The sequence below is a fragment of the Oncorhynchus keta genome, chromosome 35 (assembly GCF_023373465.1).
Source record: "Oncorhynchus keta strain PuntledgeMale-10-30-2019 chromosome 35, Oket_V2, whole genome shotgun sequence".
Classification (NCBI taxonomy): domain Eukaryota; kingdom Metazoa; phylum Chordata; class Actinopteri; order Salmoniformes; family Salmonidae; genus Oncorhynchus; species Oncorhynchus keta.
Window position 1 is genome coordinate 30,498,811 of NC_068455.1, and position 6,987 is coordinate 30,505,797.

General features: G+C 41.3%; 1 long non-coding RNA gene across 6 annotated transcripts; it reads right to left on the reverse strand.

Annotated features, from left to right (window-relative positions):
- Positions 1–1,902: 1,902 nt before the first annotated feature.
- Positions 1,903–6,372, reverse strand: LOC127915941 (uncharacterized). 6 transcript variants are annotated; one of them, XR_008093021.1, is made up of 4 exons: positions 4,966–6,372; positions 4,515–4,760; positions 4,105–4,473; positions 1,903–4,022 (listed from the first exon to the last, which is right to left on the reverse strand). It is a non-coding gene; the product is annotated as an uncharacterized LOC127915941 (long non-coding RNA). The 6 variants fall into 6 exon arrangements; XR_008093022.1 differs by having other exon boundaries at positions 4,105–4,268; positions 4,351–4,760; XR_008093018.1 differs by having other exon boundaries at positions 1,903–4,186; positions 4,310–4,760.
- Between the last annotated feature and the right edge of the window lie 615 nt (positions 6,373–6,987).

Consider the following 6,987-nt stretch of genomic DNA (forward strand, 5'->3'; position numbering starts at 1 on the left):
CAATAATACACTATATATACAAAAGTATGTGGACACCCCTTTCAAATTAGTGGATTCGGCTATTTCAGCCACACCCGTTGCTGACAGGTGTATAAAACCGAGCCATGCAATCTCCATAGACAAACATTGGCAGTATAATGGCCTTACTTAAGGAGCTCAGTGACTTTCAACGTGGCAGTGTCATAGGATGCCACCTATCCAACAAGTCAGTTTGTAAGTGCTGTTATTGTGAAGTGGAAACGTCTCGGCGCAACAACGGCTCAAGGCCACACAAGCTCACAGAACGGGACCGAGAGTGCTGAAGCGCGTAGCATGTAAAAATCATCTGTCCTTGGTTGCAACACTCACCACCGAGTTCCAAACTGCCTCTGGAAGCAACGTCAGCACAATAACTGTTAGTCAGAAGCTTCACAAAATGGGTTTCCATGACCGAGCAGCCGCACACAAGCCTAAGATCACCATGCGAAATTTCAAGCGCCCGCTGTAGTGGTGTAAAGCTTGTCGCTATTGAACTCTGGAGCAGTGGAAACCTGTTCTCTGGAGACATGAATCACGCTTCACCATCTGGCAGTCCAACGGATGAATCTGGGTTTGGCAGATGCCAGGAGAATGCTACCTGCCCGAATGCATGGTGCCAACTATAAAGTTTAATAATGGTCTGGGCTGTTTTTCAGCCGTTGACTGGCCTGCCCTGACCTCAACCCCATCAAACACCTTTGGGATGAATTGGAATGCAAACTGTGAGCCAGGTCTAATCACCCAACATCAGTGCCCGACCTCACTAATGCTCTTGTGGCTGAATGGAAGCAAGTCCCCTGAGCAATGTTCCAACATCTAGTGGAAAGCCTTCCCAGGAGAGTGGAGGCTGTTATAGCAGCAAAGGGGGACCAACTCTATGTTAATGTCCATGATTTTGGAATGAGATGTTCGACGAGCAGGTGTCCACACACTATATTTTGAAACTCTTAGGTCAACAGTCCACTATGAGTAATGCATAGCCAGTCAACAGCGCCATACTCAGGGGGAAGCCCTGGCCACATGGGAAGCCATATGGAGCTATCTCCTCCACTCTCCCCAGCCCTGTTCAGACATGTCAGCTGGGTCCTAATCATGCATTTTTCTGCATGATGAGAGAGCTGGAGTATCTGTGCCGAGCCAACCACTGTGCCCTGGGGTGCTCCCCACTCTACAGACAACCAACCCAGGGATGAATAGGGCATTTTTCAAGGACTAAACCCACCCTTGCCCCACACACAGTCACCTCTCTCACCCACCCCCGAGAGGACAGCAAAAGTCTCCCATGTGCATAGAGTAGAAATAAACTGCAGTCCATATTTTCATTGGGGGAAAGTGAACCCAATTTACACGCTGCTCCATTTGAGATGAACGCTTCACTATTCCCCCACCAGGAATCTTCCCCAGATTTCTCCTTTGTGTCCTGCATTATTGTTGAAATAAATAACCTTTCAGTACAATCAGTGTGGGGATCTTCACTTGAATTATCGGCCTGTAGATAGCTCACTCATGATCTGCTTCTAGATCCATTAACTATCCTGGGAAGTGATTTATTGGCGAAGGGGAAGAAAAAATAGATGGAGAAGAGGGAGCAAAACAGTGGATTCAGAAAGACAATAGTGCCCTCTACTGGTTAGTAATGTTAACATCACTTCTTACATGGGGATGGATACACAGCAGTTGGAAATGATCGTATCTCAATTTGTGTCTGTAAAAAATAATTTAAACCTCTTATTTCTGTATAAATACAAGCTGTTCTCACCCCATAATGTTCATTTACTGAAAGGAACCAACCCAAAAGAGTAACTTCCAAGAGGGGACTCTCATTCCCTCTCACTGAACAACCATCATCTTGGATATAGGCTACAGACAGATTTGAGAAAGAGACATGAGTGGTTATGCAAAATCATAATGAAAAACAGTCTCTCTGCGTTTCTCACAAGCGCTTCAGAGATCAATATTTGACTGAGGAATCCTCCGGGTTGGCCACATCAGTGTAGCCTGATGGCCCAATCAACACCAGGACCTGCGTGGTATTATGGTGGGAAGAACAGAGCACTCAATGACGGGCAGGGGCATGCGCTAGCCCCACCGCCCTCCCCCTCTCTTCCCAGTCCCTTCTTCCCCACACTCCTGTGATGTGTCGTTACACGCCTGGCTGGCTCCTCTTCCATGACAGACTGTTACTTCCTGGAGCGTAAACGCATTTGATTGTTAACATCTGGGCCATTACAATTGCAAACTAGGAGTCTGTACATCAATCAGGAAGTGATTTCAAAACAAAGAGACCGTCCTCCAATCCATCTATTGGGAAGCGGGGGCATTACATGCTCCTGTAATCCCGGCTAATTAGCGGGATAATGGGAATGAGATTTATGAATCTGCCGAGGAGAGTGGAGGTGCGAGGGCACACTCAAATTAGCAGGGATGCACGCCAGAGCCGCAATAAACTGGGTGAGCTTTTTGCAGTGTTGTTTTTTTTGATCAACTTCACTCGGTCTGTCAATCTCTCTGTGTCTATTTTGTGAAACCTCATGCTGGTGGGACCAAGTTAAATGTGTTGATTAACATAAAATAACCAGGGTTATATGACAAACCACTTCAAATGGAAAGTGTCTACGATGAATTTACATCCTTCCTTCTTGAGGTGGATTATCATATAACCATTTGAAACCTCCGTTATTACCATGTCCCACTGCAGGCCTTTGTTATCTAACACTGATGTATGGTGATCATCCTGGCCATAGTGACAAAGAGAGAAGAGCCCAATACTTATTCCACTCATAACGAATCCATTGAGTTATCCGTGAAGCTATTATTCACGACTCACAAGCAGTGGCTCTCGGCTGTAGAGGGGGTGAGGAACAGAGAACAATTACATATGGTGTTTTCTCAGATGGATAAACAGATGAAGAGAGAGATAGGGCTACAGTATCTCCCTCCCTCTCTGATCCTGAGCCTTGGTTTGTTTACCCTAAAACAGGTGGGGCAGAGGACATGACCTTCAACCCCTATTGTCTGCTAGGCTTTCTCATAGGATGAGAGGTGGGAGGTCAAGTAGGACACCATCACACCATATAGGGGGTAATGTTCTTCCATACCAGAAGTTACTACAACAATTGTCAACATTTCAGAACACCAAACCAGAGAGCAGTTTGCTATTATTTTGTCATTTCCCTCAGTAACTAATCCAGCTGTCATGCTAATCCAAGTGGAGTCCAGTTCTCTCAGGGCTGTATAACTTTGTGAGGGAGAGAGTGGGGGAGAGAGTGAGTGAGGCAGAGCATTGTCCCTGGTGCCACTCTGCAGGCTGCCCTACCTCCCCAGTGGCCACAGAGCCCTGACCTTGCCTGGCGGCGGGGTACATCAACCATTAAAGCTCGGCATTCTGATAAGGCCATTTCTTTTCCTTCAGCATCTCTTTAATGTCATCCCTGAAATATGAAGTCATTAGACGATATTAAAACAGTGCTGACAAACTAATTAACAGAAGACATTATACGGGATGGGCTCGATTAATCCGCGTTAATTGCTCTTTTAAATGGGGGCTCCAATTAAAATTAATAAAGATTTACCGGTGATCACACAAAACTATGCCAAGGAGTGGCTGTCTGAAGGGCAGCCTAAAGTCAGCCTCTTCCATTCTCAAGTTTGCCTTCCTGTGCTCCCTACGCCCTCCCAGTGTGAGCGTGCCAAAGAGCCCATATCTTGGAGTAAGAAATGGAAGATGAAGCATAATAACCATCCCAGTGACACCGCTTTGCTCCTATTGTGTTCAGCTCTCTGGTGTTTTGCTCCCGGCTTTGTCTACCAGACCCAGCTGAGGCTAGATGTGCTTGCAGTGTTTACTGTAATATCAAAAGGACGTTGCACCACACATACATCAATGCATTTATATAAAACTGTTGTTACTTCATCACGGTACCTGAACATTTATATACAACTGTTGTTACTTCATCACGGTACCTGAACATTTATATAAAACTGTTGTTACTTCATCACGGTACCTGAACATTTATATAAAACTGTTGTTACTTCATCACGGTACCTGAACATTTATATACAACTGTTGTTACTTCATCACGGTACCTGAACATTTATATACAACTGTTGTTACTTCATCACGGTACCTGAACATTTATATAAAACTGTTGTTACTTCATCACGGTACCTGAACATTTATATAAAACTGTTGTTACTTCATCACGGTACCTGAACATTTATATAAAACTGTTGTTACTTCATCACGGTACCTGAACATTTATATACAACTGTTGTTACTTCATCACGGTACCTGAACATTTATATACAACTGTTGTTACTTCATCACGGTACCTGAACATTTATATAAAACTGTTGTTACTTCATCACGGTACCTGAACATTTATATACAACTGTTGTTACTTCATCACGGTACCTGAACATTTATATAAAACTGTTGTTACTTCATCACGGTACCTGAACATTTATATACAACTGTTGTTACTTCATCACGGTACCTGAACATTTATATAAAACTGTTGTTACTTCATCACGGTACCTGAACATTTATATAAAACTGTTGTTACTTCATCACGGTACCTGAACATTTATATAAAACTGTTGTTACTTCATCACGGTACCTGAACATTTATATAAAACTGTTGTTACTTCATCACGGTACCTGAACATTTATATACAACTGTTGTTACTTCATCACGGTACCTGAACATTTATATAAAACTGTTGTTACTTCATCACGGTACCTGAACATTTATATAAAACTGTTGTTACTTCATCACGGTACCTGAACATTTATATAAAACTGTTGTTACTTCATCACGGTACCTGAACATTTTATATAACCTGTTGTTACTTCATCACGGTACCTGAACATTTATATAAAACTGTTGTTACTTCATCACGGTACCTGAACATTTATATACAACTGTTGTTACTTCATCACGGTACCTGAACATTTATATACAACTGTTGTTACTTCATCACGGTACCTGAACATTTATATAAAACTGTTGTTACTTCATCACGGTACCTGAACATCTTTCGGGGGGGTTCTTTTCTTACGTTTATGGAACCTGGCACAAAATTACCGACAGTAAGTCAGTGTTGAATTATGGAATCCATAATAATGGTTGCTACTATGATCATTTCAAGGTGAAGAAACATCCACATGGACGACTGTTTAAGTCACATTCATATTTGCATCTGTTGTGAAAATCAAAAACTTTGAGGATCGGCTCAGGTCCAGTGTTGCAACAGTATTGTTACAGTAACCAGGGCAAACCTTTGTGGAGACTTTTACAAAATGACTGTGTCACTGTATAACGTTTTGTTTGATTGCTAAATGATAAAAGAAAACGAATCATGTTGGGAGAATAACACGGTATGCATGCTATGAACCATGCATTAAATAATAGAAGGGAGATCTTGGTCAGTACCCTAATTGAGCCGAGACCTCTCAATCTTACTTCAGTGATCCACTAGATGGCACTGTTTCTCTATTGAATTATCCTTTACTATGTCCCTCTGTGAGATTCCCTCTATATTCACGTTCTCTGTTTTTAAAGATATATACACATATCTTCACAAATCTCCATGAAGATACTACCATGACAATTTTACAATATGTAATTATTAAATTGCTTTTCGTTATTGCTTCTTGATTAGAGGGTGTTTCTTAATTAACAAACAAGCACAGCTAGCTCTACCCACATGGTTCCTCCTCTCTAAAAATCTCTTTCTAAAATTTGGGGTAACAGTGTTCAAATAAGTAGGGATATTTACATTATATAAACCTTAGAATTATACTCAAATTCAACTCGTTTTCTTTTCTCATTTAGAATTTTCTTGCTTTTCCCCTCCCCTATATATTTTCTATTCATTTGCGGTCACACTGGGAGCTTCAGCACAGTAAGCCCTGGAGGCAGTTGGACATTTGAGACAATTCTCTTTGTTTTCTTTCATCGTATCAGGCACCAAGTCTTATACTGAAAATGTCATAACAAATTAATTTGAACAAAGTACTTTAGTTCAACCGGTGGCTTTTTAATTGAGTTGAAATGTTAAATCAATTTACGGAAGAAGATTGATCTAATTGAAAATAAATGTCTATTAAATGATTACCTAGGTTGGTATACTCCACTCCTTCTCATAAAGCTAATCAAACAAATGTTTTAATTTCTTAAATGTTATCATTTCAGATGTAATTGGTGCTTGGGTGCCTAACAGGTTTTCCAATTAAATGTTTGTTTTGTGAAGTGCCAAAATGATTTAATACATTAACATGAAACAGTCTACTTTAATGAAGAGCTTCTACTTTCACAGTGTATGCAGACTCCTTTGTTTTTCTTTCTTTTCAATTGTGTTTATAAGAAGTCAAAGCCTTACTGTATTTTTACAGCATGTTTTTTCATACATTTAAGGGTATCGTATTGATAGTCTTTTGATAGATTTATAATAAATGATGGCTGAATATCAAGTCAGGTTTGAAGTTGACAGGCTTCCATTGAGCTAACCACAGGAGGCCCTCTATCAGATAGCAGGGAGAGGAATCACGCCATTCATAGTTGTGGTGTCACCGTGTGTGTATATCTGTGGGTCAGCGTGTGTGTGTCTTTGTGAAGTGATTAACACGCTTTGAGCAAGCCGGTGCCTGGAAGAAAAAGTCAACGGTTTTGTGGAATTTTGCTTTGGTGGCACAACTCTGATATGAGGTCACATTGGGCATTACTCATTAGGAGGGAATGCATTGTGTCTGTTTTTAAGACAAGGCAGTTGTTGGCATCCACGCTGCCCACACAATTAATGCAATGTGAGCAAAGTAGTCTGTAGGACTTTAAACAGATGTCTTTATGACATGGATTAGTGGCACCTTAGCGGCTCGGAATTGAGGCAGAATACTTTCAATGTGGTGTTACAAACAGTAGTAGTAAAAATATTAACAACATTTACTAAATGTTTGGTGATGTCTGA